Source organism: Zosterops lateralis (assembly GCF_965231275.1).
Source record: "Zosterops lateralis genome assembly, chromosome: 18".
Classification (NCBI taxonomy): Eukaryota; Metazoa; Chordata; class Aves; order Passeriformes; family Zosteropidae; genus Zosterops; species Zosterops lateralis.
The window spans coordinates 9460871-9480739 of record NC_139778.1 but is presented as its reverse complement, the minus strand read 5'-3'; positions in this window follow the sequence as shown (position 1 = coordinate 9480739).

Sequence of the window (19869 nt, the reverse complement as noted above, 5' to 3'; positions counted from 1 at the left end):
CCAGATAAATACAGAACCGTGAATAACATAATATCTATTTATTCCAGCTCAAAGTGATCTATACCCTTTTTCTTTTCACTGGGAATAAAGTTCATCTCCTTACAAACCAAACCCTGTTGGAGTCATTAAGCAGCCATTAATTATTTTGGTTGTAGGTGGCTGGAATGTCATGGTGATGAAATATGCATTTCCCTGTGCTTGCAGAGTCATTGCTTTGTGTTCATCACATAGGCAGCACAGGTTTGTCTGCAGAGAGGGGCAGGCATGTTGTCTGTTGGAAAATGGAGCTCTGGTTTGGCTTTTGGGTTGTGTTCATGCATATTTACACAGTTCACTTCTCCTGGGAAGAGTTCCTGGTGCATTGGGAGGAGGAGGAAGTGGAGGAGGGCAGCAGTTCCCAACAGATCAGGGTGCCATGGAGCAGGCTGCTCCAAAAACCTACCCCAAGGGAAGAGCAACCCCAGAAAACCCCAACATGCTGGTTCCAGGTGGGACTGAGCCCTGCTGTGATGCCCAGGGTGTGGCACAGTGGTGACAGCCCCGGGCAGGGTGGATGTGCTGGATGTGCCCCCCAGGCAGGGCTTGTACAGCCCTGTGGTGTTGTGTCACCACTTCCAGCTCGGAGACCAGCCTCCAGCACAGCCCCCAGTCCCTCTCCAGGACCTGCTCCACCCCTCCCAGCCCAGGACAGGAGCTGCATCAAACCCAGGCTGAGCACTTTGTGCATTCCCTGGCTCTGGCTCTTCTATCACCAGCGGATTCCCCTCTGGCTGTCACATCCCAGGAACACTGCAGCTCAGCCATCTCTGAGGTTTTGAAGGGGCTCAGGATGAAGGGGACAGTCAGGGTCTGCTGCATGAGCTGCTTGTGCCCTCCAGGAGCTCCACAAAGTCCAACACAAACCTTGCACATGGGCACTGCCACCACTGCTCTGTCCCTGTCCCCTTCCAGAGGACATCCAGCTCCCCTCAATGCTCTCCCCTTCCAGGCTCCCAACAAATCCCTCAGGGGAAACAGATGTACAAACTGAAGAGTAGCTGGAGGAGGAGGAGCACAGCCAAGTCCCTCTGTGATCTCCTGTTGCTCTATCTCCATCCTGAAGTGCTCGTGGCACTCTCTCAGCAGCGTGTTTTCCATATAGATTGTCCACCTGAGGATACGGGATCCCTTTGTAGGCATTAGTTGGTTTAATTGAGTTTCACTGTACTTCTCTGAGGCAGGGAAATGATGCTCCCTGGGTTTTTACACCTATGTAAACTGAGGCGTGGAGACATTCATGGTTGGAAAGTCCAGAGGTATTTTTGCAGGAGATCTGGTTTGGGGGGGTAGTAGTTCCTCAGGAAAGAAAAAAAAAAGAAGAGTCCTAAAAAATCAGGATGGAAAAATCCAAAGCCAGAAAAGCCTCAGAATAGGGGGAAATAATTTTTCAGAACGCTACACATTGAAGCAATTTTAAATAAAGCATTTGGAAACAAAGCGCAGCACTTAGCTTAAAATTAAAATCTTCTGGTGGGGAATGGGTTCTGCTTCAAACACCACCGTCTTAAACACAGGTCAGCCCTCGCTTTAAGAAGGAGCAGGAGGATTTTCAGTGCTAAATTAGAATTGCCAAAGGGGTGAGCAGCACAAACAAGAAGGGAGAGAGGGGAAGGATTCCGGGAGCTGCAGACAAGGAGGAGCACGGCCTGTGAGAATCCCACAGCCTGGCTGAGAAAACCAGTTTTGTTTAGCTAAGCCCCAACTCAAACACACTTGAAAGCTCAGAGTTTTACAGGGCTGCCACCGAGCTGTGAACAAGTCTCCATTGTCTGGGTGAAGAATGACACTGCTGTCACCCACGTTTCGGGGACGCCGGGCACAAGTCTGGCTCCTCGGGGCAAAGCAGGCACAGGGAAGGCTTGGAGGGAGCTGGAAACTCCAACAGCTCTACCTGCAGTGAGCAATGTCAACTCTTGGTCTTGCTGTCCCCAGGGATCCACCCTGTGAGCCCCCAAAGGAGGGGAATGGCCACGTGTTGGTGTCCTGCACATCCCACACGCCCTGGGATGGGAACTGGGTGTGCCGTGGGTGTGAAAAGGGCTTTTCCCTGCTGAGGAGATGGGAAATCCTGGCTGTACCCAGTCTGTGCTTGGTCCCTGTGGTGCAGAAGGCTGAGAGAGCAAAGCTGGGTTTTGGCAGATGGGGAAATGCCTTTTCCTGCACGAGACAGGAGAATAAAGAGATGAAAGGGTGGTGCCACAAGCCCCCAACACTTATGTGGGGACAGGGATGCTCAGTGTGGCTGTGGAACCAGGGGCATCAGAGCTGCAAATGATGCTGGTCACCACTTTGCAGAGCAGGGGGTTTATCTGTGGGCAATTCATGTCCCACAGAAGCTGGGGAAAAGACAGCAATAATTGGAGCTCATGCCCATTTAAAATACCTTACATCAGAACTGAAGAACTGAAGCCTGTTTTTTCCATTGCAGAAATTATTTGGCCTTGAACCATCCAGACCTCACTTGCTATTCTGCAATTGAATAGAGCCTTTTGTGAGGATTTTTAAAAATAATTACTACAAAGCACTTCAAGAGGAATTCTGATTGTCGTCTAGTTTTCATTTCATGCTTTCATGACATTTTTGTTCAAGGATGAATCTTTTATGAAATGTCTGTTTTAGGTTACACCCTCCAGAAGCTTATTATTTGCCTTAAAAATTCCATCAGGGGCAGGAGCATATTCTTTAAGCTCTCCCATTAGTATAACTAAATTCATCAGAGTAATATTACTATTCATGCAAAATAGGTGTCGTCTTTCTTTAAACCTCTTGGCAAGTGGTTAAACTGATTTTAACAAGTATGCAGTGCCAACTTCTAAAGCTTTGAAAAGTCTGAAGATTCCCAGGCTGCAAAAGGACTATTTACATGGTTAAAATTATACACATATCCCCTCTACTTAAAACTGTCCCCTCATCACTTAAGACCCTTGCAAATCCATTCTGACTTCAAAAGAAGGAAAAGTTCTTCTTCCAAGATATTTTTTTCCTCCCTGTTAGCACAGCCTGGGCTTCCCAGGTTGTGAGAGCCACCGGGTTTAGCTCGAGGGCCAAACTGAGCTTGGAGTTTCATGGGTGCTTCTGCCATTGAGAGAGGAAATTAATGGAAGGTCTTGCATTTTTGAAGCCCGTTGAAAACGCAATTGTAGAGATGAAAGATTTTTGAGATGCCATTGCCTACTCTTGTAATACATCCCAGCAGCACAAGTGATGCCAGGAAATCCTGAGGGACACTTTGAAATGACACCTTGACCCCTTGGCTGTCCCCACCCATCCAAATCCTGACTCCTTTCCTCAGTCTCTGCAAGGAGTGACTCGGAATGACCCCAGTGCTCACAAAAGGAGCACTTCAAAGTTGTACCCGTGATGAATTCATGGGAACTAATTGTTTTAATTCATAGAAATGTCAAGGGCGGGGCATTTGCAAGTGTATTCAGGGCATGGGCAGGTGGAGCCACAGGGGCAGAACTCATCCAAAGAATCTGAAATCTCTCCATAGAGTGGTAAATTTGAAATGCCATTAAAAGAGTAAAAGGATTGTTCTCATCTAAGATCTGTAAGTTATTGGACTGCACTCAGGGAGCTGCTCTGGCCTGAATTATGGATCTTTATTACTTTCCCTTCTGGCCTGGGAGCCTCTCGATAAATTCATTGAAATTCTGATTTTCCCATGAAGGTATCACAGTAATGTCAGGGAATCCTGTATTTGTCCAGGATCCTGTCTCATCTCCAGTCTCAAGCCTGAGGAAGTTACTGTGCTGATCCTAGCAGGAAAAAAATGTAGGATTTGATAAAGTGCTCTGGCATGGGAAGCACACAAGCTACACGTGTTCCTGCTGTGCTTTATTTTATTTTCTAACTGTTCTGAGCTGGGCTGATCTGCAAAATGGAGTGATATTTTCAGGAAAATGCTGCAAGTCATATGCTGGGCACGTTTGTGGAAGTCCTCTGATTTTTACAAATATCAGTCAAAATACTGAGATCCCAACAAATTGCCTCAAGGTCAAAAGTTGTTTCCATCTTGTGTTGTCATCCGGGTCATTGTTGAAAAAATAAAGATAGATCTGTAAAGTGTGATGGGGGAGTGGAGTAAATGGTCAACCACAATGGCCAGATGCAGATTGGGATCTAAATGCATTTAAAGTTCAGGAGTGCTCTGTGTCCTGGGAGAGGGTTCAAAGCCACCTCTGGATTACAAGTCTGCTGTACTTGTTGTTGTACCTGTCTGACTAGTAGAGCAACCAGAGGAATATCTTTCTGGAAAGGCTCTCATTGGAGAAAACATGAATTACAGAAAGTAACTCGATGGCTCCTTGCCATGCTGCTTTCCCACTTTCTTCAAAGGGAATTTATCCTGTATTTTGTGTGGGTTCAAATCAACACACAAAGGAAAATATGCATGTTTCTGAGCCCAGCAATCAGCTGGAAATCTGCACTGAGGGAGATGGAGAGATGCTGACTGCAACAGAGTTGGGTCAAAAAGCCTCCAACTCGATTTGCTGCTAATGTTTTCAAGATCAAATATTATTCAAGTTAAAAAAAAAATAGGAATTTTGTGGAGCACTTTTCTGGTTGTGAAAGGTGTACGGAGTGATGGAATGGCTTTTATTGGACTTCAAGAGTGAGACAGGAGGGTGATGGAGCTTGGGACTGGAGTTGTTTTATGGTCCCATCACTTGTGCTGGTTTGTGGCACAGCCCAACTCCAGGCCCAGGACTCTGCTCAGGTGCTTTTGTAAGTGAACACAAACACTGGGGAGGGTCATAACAGCACCTGTGCCTCTGTAAATAGGTGCTGTGAGGTCTCCAGAGCTGAACGACTTTAGTGTGTGCGGCTGAGCAGCCTCTGGGCTCCTGAGCAGAGCAGGATCCGCGCTGGCCCCGAGTTATTGTGTGGGATACCTGGGGGTCTGAAAGGAAACTCTTTTATAACAAATCAATCTCTGCACTTCCCCTGAAGTGCTCTGCGTTTATTTGCGAGGCTTCTGAGAGGTGTTTCATGGCTCGAATGGGGCCATTAGGAGAATCCCCAGGAGCTCCTGGCAGCTGCAGCTGAGGCTGGGCTGGAATGGCTTCCCCAGGATGCGCGAGGAGTGAATAGCTGAGCTCCTCTGCTGCACTCCCAGCCCGGAGTGACCAGCTCATGACAGCACTAATTAAGAAGCAGACAACTCTCCCTTTCAAAGCGAAGCTGCTGTCAGCAGGAGAAGGGAGAAATCCCTTTCTCTTGGCGGGAGGCTGGTTAGTGGGACAACCACCGGACAAAACCAAGGAAGCACAAAGCGCTCAGCCTGGCTCCCTCCGTACAATGGGACGTGGATCTTTGAAATGCAAAAGTTACCTTCCCAAAGAGGAGAGAAGTGGTGAAGAGCAGAACCAAATTGCACTGCTCTGATCTTTTATTTTATTTTTTTTTTTTAATCGAGGCTGTTTAAGGGTCTTTTGATCTCACCAAGGTATTTATTATCATGGACTATTTGTCTGCAAATAGTCTAATGCTAAGCCAGGTGGGACCAGGTGAGGTTCAGGTTGAATTTGAGGAAAAATTCCTTCACTGGAAGAGTGGGTAACAGTCTCCCCAGGGAAACAATGGAGTCACCACCCCTGGAAGTGTTCAAAAATCAAGTAGACCTGGCACATTTTGCCTTGGTTTAGTGGCCATGGTGGTATTTGGTCCAAGGTAGGACTGGTGATCTTGGAGGTTTTTCCCAGCCTAAATATTTCTGTGAGTCAATGAATGGTGACATCACTGAGATCCAAAGAGAATTCCCTGGGGTTTTTGGTGTGACAGAGAGGGGTGCAGGCCCCCATCAGAGGTGAAGGACCACGAGTGGTGTGGGATCTCACTCCTGGTAGGGTGGCAGTGGGATGGGGCTCCCCAGGACAGGGCTCTGTCTGAGCCCAAGGCAAAGCTCTAATCAGCAAATTAAGTTTTGGTGCCAGAAGAGATTTTCTCCTATTCTCTGGTTTCACTCAGAGGCACCACAAAGGAGCAGGAGCTGAGCTCACCTTGAGGTGCACTGGCTGTGAGGGCCAAGGACAGAACAAAACCTCCCCAGGAACCTGGGGCTGGAAGGGCTTAATCCCAGAGCTGCTCCTGCTAAAAGTGAGGTTTAGATGGGTTTTCAATGTGGAGTTCAAATTCTTACCTGGCCTTTCTGGAGCATAAAGAGCTGCTGAGCCAAATCCCTCCCCTAAAGCAGCCCCGTGTGCAGGATCAGCCTCCGTGGGGTGACAGGAGCTCCAGACCTCCTCAAACAGGCCATGACTGAGGTTTGCAGGCTCTCAGTCCTGGGATCCCATGTTTGTTATCCCAAGGGATATCAGTGGGTCCATTTTCCCCTCAGCAGCATCAAGCCTCAGCCCCGTGCGCAGGTAATCAGAGAGGGAGGTTGTGTTAATTAACCTCCAAACGAGGGACCAGGGAAATTTCACCTGGAATATCCATCCCCTGAGCACCTAAAGAGCAGAACAATGTCAACAAATTGGGCGGGATTCAGAGAAGAGCAATAAAAATGATGAAAGGGCTGGGCTGATTTATGAGGAAGGATTAAAAGAGTTACATATGTTTAGCTTGGCAAAAACGATGACTAAGGGTGGGAGACGGTGTCTGCCTGCAAAGTGTGAGAGGGGTGTAAATACCCTGGGAGGATGGGAATTGTTTAGCCTGGTTCAAAGGGGAGCAATAAGATTAAATAAAGGAAATAATCTTTGTGACTGGGTAGAAGGAAAAAAAAAATTCAAAGTTAGAGCCCAGTTCCCATGTGGAATAATCTCCCTAAGGAAATAGGTGAGGCCTCAGGATTGGATTGTTAGAGGGGAGTTCAGGGGAGCAGAGCACCAGGAAAAAACAAACCCGTGAGGTGGAAATGCCAGTTCCTGTGATCCCAGCCATGCCATGAGAGCAGTGAGGACATTTCCATCCAGCCACCAGCCAATGCTTTGATGTGGGCAAGAAAAGAGAGGGGGCAGAGGGGGAAAAAAACCCAACCCAACCGACCCAACCAAAATTGTACAAATTTTCTACCTACTTAAAACTGCGAATTCAAAAGGGAAGAAATTCAAACCATTAGTGGGAACTTCCCAGAGAGTACCACTGCCAGGGAAGGGTTGTGAAATCCCATCTTGTGGCACCATGGGGGAAGGAGTGACCTCGTCTCTGAGCCCCTGCACAGGAGCTGGTGGGAACCCAAAAAAAGCCATTAACAGCCTCCCAGTCACCCCAATGGCTTCTTATTTGCACAGGGTCTTGTCTAACAATAATTAAGAGAAAAAGGTTTTTTCCCCCTGTAATTGTGAAAAGAAGTGAAGGAGAAAAAAAAAAAAAAAGGTAATAATATGAAGAGAGCAACTCCACGTTACAAACAAGAACCATATGTTGACTTATCATGGGAAATATGTAAATACAGGCTCGAGCTGATCCGGAGCACATGTTGTTAGTCATGAAGCAGCTATTTAAAATTCCACGGCTGGATCATTAACTTCACAGTATCCTTTATGGAGGACAACAGAGGGCAAATAATCAGAGTGGCACTGAAAATAGCCTTTTTTCTGGAGAAATCCCATTTAGCCAGGTTTTATAGGAAGGGTTGTGTAGGATCCTTTGTGATCTGTCAGCTGAATCAGGGCAGGGTGAATCTTCTGTGCTGGTGAACTGGGATGGTTTTCTGCTGCACCAGTAGGGTGTCCTGGCTCAGAAATTCCTTTTGGATCCTCAGGAATGGTCCATCCTCATCCCATATGGGAGCAGAACAGCCTCAGGAATTGCTGACTGTTGGCTCACCCCTGGGTCCTGCTTGAAAGGTGGTTCACCTGGAAGGATGTGGTGGCTGATCACACAGAGGAAGGCTTGTCCTGAGGTTTCTCTAAAGCTGTGGCTGTGCAAAGCTGGTGTTCACATCTTTGCCTTGCTGAGTATTTTCTTAGTCATCCCGGGCAGGTCACTTCTGCCTCTCATCTCGTTCTCTCCTCAGTCGATCCAGACAAGACGAGTTCTCTCTGGGGCCAGCTGTGATCAAAGCAGGGCTAGATTGAAAGAGATTCCATAATTAGGAAAAAAACCCTCATAAAATGCAAGAAAGAGATCCTGGACCCCAGAGAAGGCTCTGCCTTAAGCAAACGCTTTAGAGCAGTGAAAGGATGGATTTAGGCTGACGCAGTCACCAGGATCAGCATTGCCCCGACCCTCCTGGGCTGCACAAGGACAAAAACCTCCCAGAGACTGCTCCTCTTCCCCTGTTTTTGGTGGTTTTGTGCTGCAGCATCTGCAGAGAGGCCTGGGCAGAGGCAGGGTGAGAGGCTGAGCAGGCTGCAGGGGTTAAAGGCATTGCTGAGCCTGCAAATTGGGACCAAACCCATTGGCATCCTCCATTTCCATCCCAGAATACTGCTGTTTGCAAAAGTCCTGATTTGCACGTGCCTGGGTGTTGCTCAACAGTTTAAAAAAGTAATTTATAAAAAGAAATCTGTCTCTGTGTCATCCTGGATGAAATTCAGAGCCCAGCTTGGTCAGATGAGGGCTCAGCAGTGTCCAGAGTGAGCTCCATTTCCAGCAGTGAGGGAGCCCAGGGACAGCCCCAAACAGGGATCTGGGCACTGGCTGCTCTCTGGGAGATTCTGTGCTAGTGCTCCATGGCATGAGCTTGTTTTGGTGGAGATGAGAAGGGCTGAACTCAGGAGCAGCTCAGGCCTCACCACAGGATCTGTCTCCACACACCTCAGGGGTGCTGAGAAGTGCCGGCAGCAAGAGAGACCTCCTGGTATTGGGAAAAGCCTCTACAGACTTTTTTAGAGGCAGAACAACCCATGTAACAGCATTTCCCCATAGATTTAAGTATTTTGGCTGTAAATTTGGAGGGACAGAGGGAAAGGGAACAACTTTGATCACTCACTGTTGTGGCAGCAGCTCCTGGGCAGGTCTGACCTGGCCAAAAAACTTCAGATCAGCTCTTGGCATCTTCAGTGAGTGCCCTGACATCCCCAAAACTGCCCCAGCATCACTCCCAACCCCTCATCCCACCTGCAGCCCTGAGGGCATCACCCAAACCCCCTGAGCCCATGTCCCCCCTGCACAGGTCGAGTGGCACCGATGCCATCTCAGGGCAAGGCTGGGGATCAGAGCAGACAAGCAGCACGAGGGCAGGGGAAGAAAGGAGCCTGGAGGAATCAAAATCATCAAAAAGTTGGGAGAGCTAAAGGAGAAGCTTAAAGGAAGCCATTAATATTAATTCAGGGAGATAACAGGAGTTCAATGGCCGCATGAAAAGAGCAGAGGAATCACAACTGGAAGTGCAGGAGCCACGGAGGAGGATGGGAGCTGCTCTGAGATGCTCCACACTGAACAAACTCTGGTGCTGGAAATCTGGAGAGCTGCATCTGGCCTTTGGGAGCTGCAGGGGACAGAGGCTGATGTGACAGGGGAGATCCAGGAGAAATGGGGCTGCAAATTGGTCATGTCAGCCAAAGGGATCAACTTTATGGGGTGTCTCTTGACTCAGCCATGGCTTGACCCCAAGTTGCTGCTCAGAATTCAGGTTGGCAGCTCCCCTTGTGCTGTACAAGAGCAATCAGCAGTCCCAGGGGCCAGAGCAAGGCTGGGACCCTGCATGTGCCCCACATTAATGGTTAATTAATGGTTAATTATGTGCAGAGCTGGGTCCTGCTGCACTAGGGGTGCTCCAAGCCCCAGGATGAAGCCAGCACAAGGTGAGGTCTGGTAATAACAATCACCTCATCTTAGAAACCCACCCAAAAATACACCCCAGCCTCTCCTGGCAGTGCACAAACCCAGGCTGGAGGAAACTTTCACCTCCCAGCAGTGTCAGCTCAGGGATTTTTTATGCTTCACTGCCAGATCAGGTGCCCAAGTTGCCTTGTGCAGGTGTGTTATCCAAACTGCCCCTTGCTTTGTCCTCAGGGAGTGCCCAGCTGTGAGGCTCAAAGCCTCCAGGAGAGCCCTGCAGAGAGCTGCTGTCCCTCAGTTTTAATGTCTGATTTCCCTCTGGCACTCTGGGCTCTGTGTCTTGTTTATTTTTCATTTCTGTTATTGGCCCTGTTGTCTGTCCAACCCCCTCAGTTACCCCAAAATAAACATTGCTCCTTTATTATTATTGTTATTAGGATTTTTCTGTGCTTTTGCTGTTCGTGTAAAAGTCCAGGTGGGGTTTGGAGGAATGCTGGCTGGGTCTGTAGGAGAAGATTTGCCAGGCTGGGGACCAGGGTCTGGTTGGTGATACTGTCACCAACGTGTCCCCAGGGTGTCCCCAGTGTGTCCCCACCCTGTGCCAGGCACTGCATCCACCCTGTGGCCACACCAGCCCAGGCTGGATCCCAGTCAGTGTCCTGGCTTTATCCTCCTCTCTTTGCACATTCAGTTTAAGTGGGAATCATAAAACTGGCATCTTGTGTCTTCCCAGTGCTGAACTGACAGCCTAAGCCTGGCTTATTTTATGCCTCCTATTAAACAACTTGAGAGGAACTTTGTTAGAAGTTGTTTATATATAGCACACAAATGCAGCAATTCCCCAGTTAGTGCTGGCAGGGTTCCCATTGTCCCTCTTGCAGCAAAATCACACGAAAAATGCAAAAAAGTTCACAAATAGGAACCTTTGGGCATGTCAGCAAAAGCAACCAGCCCCAGCAGGGTGCTGATGTGGGGCAGGACGTGTCTGTGTGTCCCTCCAGCCCCAGGTGACAGCAGTGGGAGTGCTGGTGGGGTTGAGATGAGCCAGGAGTGATGTGGGGCTGGGATTTCCATGGCAGCCCAACTTTTAGGGGCCTGTGGGGCACAGGATCTTCTGGAGGAGCTGTGGATGATCAGGCAGGAAGCTGGAATTGAACCACTGGCTTTGGGTTCTCCTGATAACAGAGTTTGTTTAAACTTCCATGATATTTTGAGAGGAAGCAATATTTGCTCTTTTGTTGGGGTTTTTATTTTCTCGTGTTTTGACAGTTTTGTTTCACTGGGGCACTTTTATGAGGAGCTTTTTATTATTTTACTGTGTTATTCATCTGCATTTTAATTGCATGCAATAAAACTTGAAAGCTCCCAGCAGAGAAAATCCTATAGCACTTCCCATCCTGTCCCACTGGGGATGAATTGCTGGGGTCACATCATTTGTCAACAAACAGGGTTGAATCCTTTCTAAGAAACACTGATTTTCCTGAACTATAAAAGTGATGACTTTTAATTGCTGTTGTCAAATGGTTAAGTTTAAGCTGCCTTCATTTTGGTGTGTTTGGAACGGGGCTGGTGTTGTCTGCAGGCAGGATGAGAGGGACCAAGAGCACCAAGAGCTTTTGGTGAAGTGTGTCATCCCAAAATCTCTCATCTGGTGAAATGTGTTATCCCCAAATCCCTCATCTTGGTGACATGTATCATCCCCAAGTCCCTGATCTTGGTGAAAGGTGTCATCGCAAATTCCTGATCTTGGTGAAATGTGTCATCCCAAAATCCCTAATTCTGGTGAAATGTGTCATCCCAAAATCCCTGATCTTGGTGAAATGTGTCAACCCAAAATCCCTCATTTGGTGAAATGTATCATGCCCAAATCCCTGATCTTGGTGAAATTTGTTATGCTGAAATCCCTCATCTTGGTGAAATTTGTTATGCCAAAATCCCTCATCTCGGTGAAAGGTGTCATCCCCAAAATCCCTGATCTTGGTGAAATATATCATCCCAAAATCCCTCATTTGGTGAAAGGTGTTATCCCCAAAACCCTGCTCTTGGTGAAATGTGTCAACCCAAATCCCTGCTCTTGGTGAAATGTGTTATCCCAAGATCCCTGATCTTGGTGAAATGTGTCATCCCAAAATCCCTGATAACTGCTGGCACCCTTGTGCCGAGGGAGGATCCTGTACCAGCTCCACTCTGCACATCCTGTGTCCTGCACCACCAGCACTGCTGGGCTTGGCTTAACTCTACAGAGAATTGTCTAAAACCCCTTCACATTCACCCAGCTGGGTTTGTTCTCTGATCTCCAAACCCCCAAATTCCCAGCTAAATTCTTCTGGGTAAATCCCTGCAAAGCTCCCCTGTGAAGCTCTGGGGGGATTGGAGAGAATTCCCCAGGGCTGAGCCCACCCTGAGCCTGGTTCCTCACCCACCCAGACCCACACATCAGGATTCCACCCCACAGGCCCAGCAGAACCAGCTAATTCAGCAGAAAACAACCCGAAATTCATCACTCTCTCAGAGTTTAGACCTTCAGGTCTCTGTGCACAAGCCATGGAGCTTGTGCTGGTTCCCTCACAAGCACATCAGCATCTTGTGCTGAAGGATTATGGTCTGTAAATCACTTTACTCTCCACCTCTCTGTGGCTCTCCCTTGCCTGAGAGTCTTTTTCTCCATGTAATTATTAAAGGGGAAAAAAAATTAAAAAGCAAGTTAAAGTTTTCATGCAGAAAGGGAAGCAGCTCAAATTGCATCCAGAAAAAAAAAATAAAATATTCTTCTATGAAAACATCATCCCTCCATTCCTCCTGCCCGCCCCCAGCTGATATTTAAGGGATCAGAAGCAGCATTGCAAGGCAGCATTTAAATCAGCCCAGCCTCATGTATTCCTGCACCTGTGTTTCTCATCAAACCTGCTACCAAAAGGACTGGTTAAAAGTGCTTTGATCTGACTTTAAATATCCCCAAACATCAGGAACTGGAGGTATTTTAATCTGATTTTACTGGAACTGCGCCGATTTAAGGGTAACAGAGCCCAAAATTAAGTTCATATTTTCCGTCAGCCCCTGGAGTTGGGAAGGAGGAGATTTTTGCTGGGAATGGGGATGGCAGGAGGATGACTTCAGCTCTGGACTGTGCCTGTGCCTGGTTCCAGGAGCACCTTTGGAGCAGCAGTTTGCCATCAGCTGTGCACAGGAAGAAATCTTCTGCTCCTTCTTTTTTTTTAGATTTTTTGGGGTTTTTTTCTTCTTCTTCAGTTGCTTTCCCCATTACATTTCTGAGCTTATCTATGTAAGTACAAAGCAGCAACACATTTTGACACCATCCTTCACAAACATCTCCCCAGCCCAGAGGATGCTGTTCCTCATCCTCAGGTTTGAACACGGCGACTCCACTGCAAAACCCTGAGTGTGATTTACGTGCTCAGGGCCTGATCTCACCTCGACCTGCCCTACTCCCTCCCACACACCCTCTTCCCTCGAGGGAGTCCTAGAAATCCTCTCCTCATCCTGCTGCACCCTGCAGCTCTCCGAGCATGGTGATGTTCTCTGGAGCATCTCTCATAAGCTCCCAGCCACGTTTGCAGAGCAGGACCCAGCCAGAAACACAAAGAGCCCTCTGTTTGTTGCCTCACATCCTCTTTTCCCTCCTCTCTGATGTGTTTGTGTCGGGGCTTTGACATGACACTATTTTTAGCTCTTTCTCTCCTGCGTCAGAGGCGCAGCCAATGTCACCTGGCGGCACCGCCGTGACTCAGGGCTGAGGACTCAGCCTGCAGAGCAGCTTTAATAAGGAGTTGATTCTCAGGCTACCTGCTCAGCAGATGTTTCTGTTTGTTTTGGTTTATGTTGACTTTAATTCTGCTCCTAATGTGCCTTTTATAACGTCTTCTGGCAGCACTTCTAGACCCCTCTGTTGTTCAAGGCAGAGCTCGGGCGGCTGTGAGCTGTGTTATCGTCAGATCTCTGCAGTCAGACTTAAAGAACTTGCTAAAACACTCAGCTGCAAGCTTTTTTTCCCAGGACAGCACAGAATTTTTCCCAGTGCTCCTGTGTGCCTGCTCTCCTTGCCCTTGCAGGAATTGTGGCATCTTGCTGTGAGCAGTCCAGCTGCCCCTTCAAAGCATAGCTATGGCCAGCAGCACCAGGCTGCAACATGCTGAAGACTCCCCTTCACTTCTCTCTTGGGTAAAAACACTTCACCTTAAAAAGTAGGAGGTTTTTTGGGGGGCAAATGAGGCTGGCTGAAGGAGAGAGGGAGAAGTGTAAGCACAGAAAAGAATGAGCCTGTTCTAGGTGTGGTGGTGGGCTCATCAAAAATAAGATGCATGCCCAGACAGGGCAGGCTGAAGGATTATCTCCTATCCTGAAGAAAAAAAAAAAAAAAATAAAAAAAAAAATAAAAAAAAAGACTTTTGGTTTCCCAGTGGCCAATTGTTTGGCTGGACATTGATTGAGAGCTGAGGCTCAGATAAAGGCTGGAGGGTTGGTGATAATATCAAAAAAGGCAGTCAGAGTCTGGGGCCAGCCAAGTTGTCATTTCCTAATTCTGCTGCTGCTGTCATCCAGTCTTCTGGGACACTGGAGAGTCTGGAGTGAACTGTTAAAAAAGTATTTTAAAAACTGTGGCAAACTCTTATTCCAGAGTGGTTCTCTCCACCACAGCCCCAGCTCAGCCTTGGATATTGTGCTAAACTTCAACATCTGATAAAGAAAGAAAAAAAAAAAAAAAAAAAAAAAAAAAAAAAAAAAAAAGAAAAAAAAAAAGAAGATAAAACACATAGGTAGAAATCAATGGAGCCTTTAAAGGCTGTGCTGTGAAAAAGGCTGCACTTCGCTGTTGTCTTTCTGAACCCTGTGAAATGCTGGGAAACTGTTTTTAATAAACAAGAGTTCAAACAGTGGGGCTCCGTAGCCAACAGTCACGCCTTAAACTCTAAACTTTACATGAAAACTCTCAGATCCCTTTGAACTCTTTTTTTTCTTCCCTGGCAGAGGATTCCAGTGTTTATGCATTTTTTTGAGATTGCTGGCGGGATCATGAGGAGGGTTTTAATATTTTTTTAGAACAATCTCCTGCCTTCAGAAACCATTAATGCCCACTAAGAAACATCAAGGCATTGCTTTGAAGTGCCTTCTGGCTACAGCCCTCTTACACTCTTTGGTTACTGTGCAATCAAATAATTAAATGGAGTCTAAAAAAAATTTGTTTTACCTGGTAATTAAACACCCCGCACTGGACATTGCGAGGGGTTTTAAAGGCACTGCAAATCTACAAAGAGCTGAAGCACAAAAGTGCTGCATGCTCCTAGAATAAGTGAGTGGACATTTTCTCCCTGCTTTGGCAACCCTTCACACTGGCAAGGTGAGAGCTCTCCTTCCTCTTCCCCTCGTGTCCAAGGTCAGGGCAGTGAATCCCCAAGGAGAAAGGGCAGAGCACAGAGTCATAAATTAGCAAAGTTAAACTCTCGAACATTTTCTCTTTTTTTTTTCTTTTTTTTTTCTTTTTTTTTTTTTTTTTCATTTGTTTGTTTGGTTTGGAATAAACAGCAAGGAAGAAAAAAAAATAAAAAAGGCTGGAAATAGTATTTTGGCTGCTCCATCAAATGTTGGCTGCTGGGCCAGCAGCCATCCCCAGGGCCATGGAGCCCAGTTTGGGCAGGAGCTGTGTCTGCAGGCTCTGGGAACGCCGATGTCACCGCGCCCGCTGCCACGGGGACACCAGAGCGTGGCAGGACCCGCTCCAGCTCATCCTCCTCTGCAAGGCTGAGCAGGAACAGCTCCGTGACAGCCTCCAAAGAGCAGGGCAGGGGTTGCAATGGGTGTGTGGGAGCCGGAGGCCAGTAATAATTCCGTGTCTGGGAGGACAGGGAGAGGGCGAGGGCCACCTCCTCCGTTCCCTTTGGATGGGAGCTCTCTGAAACCTGCTTGTTCCACTTCCCAGAAGTGAGCTGAGAAAGTTTTGTCTGGTTCCAACCTAAATTGGCTCTTCCTTCCTGGAGCTCTGCTTTGATCTGGGCATTTGAATCTCAATGCATAAACCCCAGAGCTTTGCCTGGTTTCTGCATGGCAGCACTTAGAGGGAGGGTTTAACCCCTCTACAGTTGTTCCAGCCAGAGTGGCCCCTTCACTGACCATTTCATCACCTCGTTATTTCTGAATCTGGCTTCACAGCATTATTCTCAGGAGCAGTGTCCAATCCCAAACCTGGCCTTTGCCTCTGTCCTGCTGGGGCTGGTGGTGGGATGGTCCCTGGAGGTGAAGACCCTCCTGTGCTGTGTGACCCTTTAACCTTTGTACCTGTAGAGGAGAGACATTTGCTGTGGAGTGTTTTGGAAAAGGATGGTTTGCTTGAAGAGATCCCAGGAACATTTAGGGATGTAAGGATTGCAGGAAACAAGAGCTTTGGAAAAGGCACAAACCTTTTCTTTCGAGCTCCAACAGTGAATACTTTGAAGGGGTGGAGGGATTGTGGTGGACTCCATGCTTTCCCTATTTTGGGGCTGGATGAGACCCTGAGGGGCCAACTGGGCTCCTCTGCTGGGACAATGCTGAGGGAGCAGCTCTGCAAGAGGAGGGAAAGGGAAGAACAGAGGTAGGACCACCCCTGCCACGCATCCCATTTATCCTTTGGCTTTTGAATGGATTTGGGGAGAATGAGAGCCTGCTTTGAGCCAACACAGCAGAAGCAGGAGGGGAGGGAAGGCAAGGAGAGCTGCCAGGGCAGTGGGAGAGGGAGCAGGGAGCCGGGAGTGCTGCGACTGCAGATGAGGAGGCAGCGCGGGCGCCGTGCATGAGCAATGACGAGGCGCTGGTTTCAAAGCAGGACCAACTGTAGGGTTCAGAGATGTTCCAGACTCCTGCAGGGCCCAAGACAAATGTTGAAAGCCAGAATTCCCAGAAGGTCTTTCTGTTTTCCTTTTTTTAAAAATAATAATAATAATAAAAAAGATCTACCTGTCAAATCTTATCATGTGAAGAGCTGAATTAAGGAAGGCAAGACTTAATGGGCTTTCTTCCCTAAAAATAGATCTTCTCATGAAAGAGATGAAGGGCATTGCCCAGGGAGGTCAGCCAAAATTGTCTGAAATTATGCTATCACCTAGATCTGATGTCCAAAATTAGCCTCCTCTCTCACTCTGCGGGTTCAGTGCTCCCTGAAGATTAAACGCACCACAACACTCATTTAATTTAAAAGAGAGGCTAAAACATATGGCAAGCCATGGTTTAAGTGTTAGAAAAATTCATCCTGGGACTCTTCATCATGATTAGTAACATGCTAATGAGGGTGAGGGGGAAAGGAGTGTGTGCAGGGCTGTGTGGGGAGGCTGGGCAAGGCTGCGGGCAGGAATCGGGGACGTTACTGGGAAGAATGGAAAGGACCTGAACCAGAGCTGCTCTCACCATCCACAACCAGTCTGATCTTTTTTCAGAAGAGGAAGGAAGATGATTTGCCTTAAATAATTCTCCAGCCTCCAGTGTGTGGGTGTTTTCTGGGCTCTGTGATTAAGACAGAGCATTTGAAAGCAATGGGATAGGAACCTCATTTAAAGACAGTGTGTTCCTTTCTTTTTTTTTTTTTTTTTTCCTCTCCTTTTTAATTAATCTGAGGTTGCTACCGGAATGGAGTAGTTGGATGAAGGTGTTTGAGGAGCACGAGGTTAATGGAAGGTGAAAGAGGAAGGGAATACTGTTGCCAATATGAGGCAGGCAGAGTGTGAAGCAGCAGATGCTCCAGCCCAGCTGGCTGGTGGCTGACTCATGGGTTTGGAGGGAATAAACTCCCAGGGCAGGGGGGAGAAAACAGCCTCAAGGAGACCTGAGAAAGGCTGGGGGCAACTGAACATGTTCCTGATCCCAGCACCTGGGGAAAGGAGAGAGTTTTTGTGGGACTTCACCAATGCAAAGCATCCTCCCAGTACTGGTGCCTTTCAAAGTAACGTGCAGTGCCTCTGTCCATGAAGGGAGGGCGGATTTTATTCTTTATTTATTTCATGTCATTTCAAGCTCATGATCTCGGGGGCAGTTTTTTGATGTTTTGCACCCTTTGGGCCAGGGGATGCCAAACATTCAGGGAAGAGAGAGAATAAATCTGTCACTATGACCAACCCAGGCCAGTGGGGAGGCCCACGAGCAAGGGCTGGGAAGTTTTGTGCATGCAAATGAAGCCTGGTTTTTGCTGAAGAAAACCAAATGCAGACTTCCAGGGTCCTTGTCCCCACTCAGAGAGGAGAACCAGCCCTGCAGCTGTCCCTCCCCACTCAGCCCATCCCCACTCCCCACTGCTTCCAGCCTTGATTTGGGATGGAGCAAGACCATTGTGGCTGATCGCCACAGCCCCAACAAATTCCAGCTGTGAAACACTTGGGAAAGTGTTTCTTTTTCCCAAATAAAAAAAAAAGCGCCTCAGGGCTGGCTTATGATTCCCAGCCTCCAGGCTTCACATCCCAAATGCTCCCAAGGACTGTTAAAGGTCCATCAACACGTTTGAATTGGGCAGTAACCGGGGCTCGGTGTTTTTGTTGGATGGTGACCCATGGCTTTGAAGCTCCTCTGGCCACCACTCACCCCAGCAATTATCCACCACCACCTGCCTCTGTGGGTGCTGTGGGGCTTCAGGAGCTTTTCCAGACTGCTTTGAAGAAAAAAAAAAAAAGTGCTAAGTGTTAAGAATTAGTGTGATTTGGGCGTGTGGAATTGTTGGGGACAATGCTCAAGCCCTGCTCAAATTTAATCCTGCAGAGCAGAGCTTGTTACTGATGCTCCTCCTCTGGAAAGACCCAAATCAGGACATTTTGGGGAACCTCTGGAAAAGAACACAAATTTGGGACATTTTGGGTCCTACCTCTGGTAAAGAACCCAAACTGGGACATTCTGTTTCTTTCCTATGGAAGGATCCAAATCAGGACATTTTGGGTCCTACCTCTAGAATGAGGGATCTGTGCCAGAATAATTTGGATCCCTCTCCCCAAAAAAGACACAAACAAGGATATTTTGCCTCCTTTCTCTGGAAAAGAACCCATGACAGGATATTTTGGGTCCCTCCACTGGAAAAGGACCCAAACTGGAACATTTTGGGTCCCTCCTCTGAAAAGACCCAACACAGGATATTTTGACTCCACAGCCAGTTCCGTGGGCACCTTTTTTTCTGCATGAATTTACATAGTTTTTGTGAAACCAGATAAACTTCAGCTAAACTTAAAAAAAAACAACCAACCCACTTGGGTCAAAAATAAGGTTCTTACTCCCTCTCAATCTTCTGTACTGTGTAAAAAAAAATTTTGGTTGGATGTTACTTTCAAGCTGTAAGAGCAGAACTTTCCCACGCTGCCTCTCCATTTAGCAGGGAACATGCCAGACCTGTAATCACGATCTTTATCCCGAGACAAGCTAAAAAACAAAATGTTTCTGAACTGCTGAAGGTAGGTGAACATTTTTCAGAGTGTCACATATTAAGGTGGTGTCTAACGAGCTCCATGTCCCACTTATAATTGAAACAGAAGAGAGTATTCACTTTTCATTCATTTTAAAAAGACTATTCAAATACCCTTTCATCTCCACTAAACAGCCTGCCATGTATTTGAAGCCATTTTATATATTGTTTCTACAGACATCCAAAAAAACAGAGGTGAGTATTTTGGAACATTGATAGAAAGATGCAAAGGCTTGTGAGGCACTGAATGGCTTCAAGCTGCCTCAAACACATTCATCTTCCCAAGAAGAATTAGGCACAGTGTGATTCATTTTAATAGCAGAAGAAAAATAATACTACGATGTAGTGCTAAGTTCCCAACCTTTGATGGTAGACTAAAAAAAGAGAGAGAGGGGGAAAAAAAAAAATCTTTCTTCCCTTATGTTGTTGAAGTCTCCCTACACCCATCCGTTATGTCCAGCTTATCAATTAAGATGAACCCCATGAACTTCAGATGGTTTTTTTAAAACAAGGCACCATCCATTTAAATGTGTAAAACTGCCTGCAGCTCTCTTGAACTGCAGGATTCAGTCCCCAGCTCTGTGTACTCAGTGTGAAGTTGAGCCCTTTGATACAAGTTTTACTGATGTTTTAAATGAAGTCTTCTCAAACACACAAAATAACCCAGATAATTTAAAACCTCATAGAAAAAAATAGGGTGGAGAGAGGGGAGGAAGAAAAAAAAAAAAAAA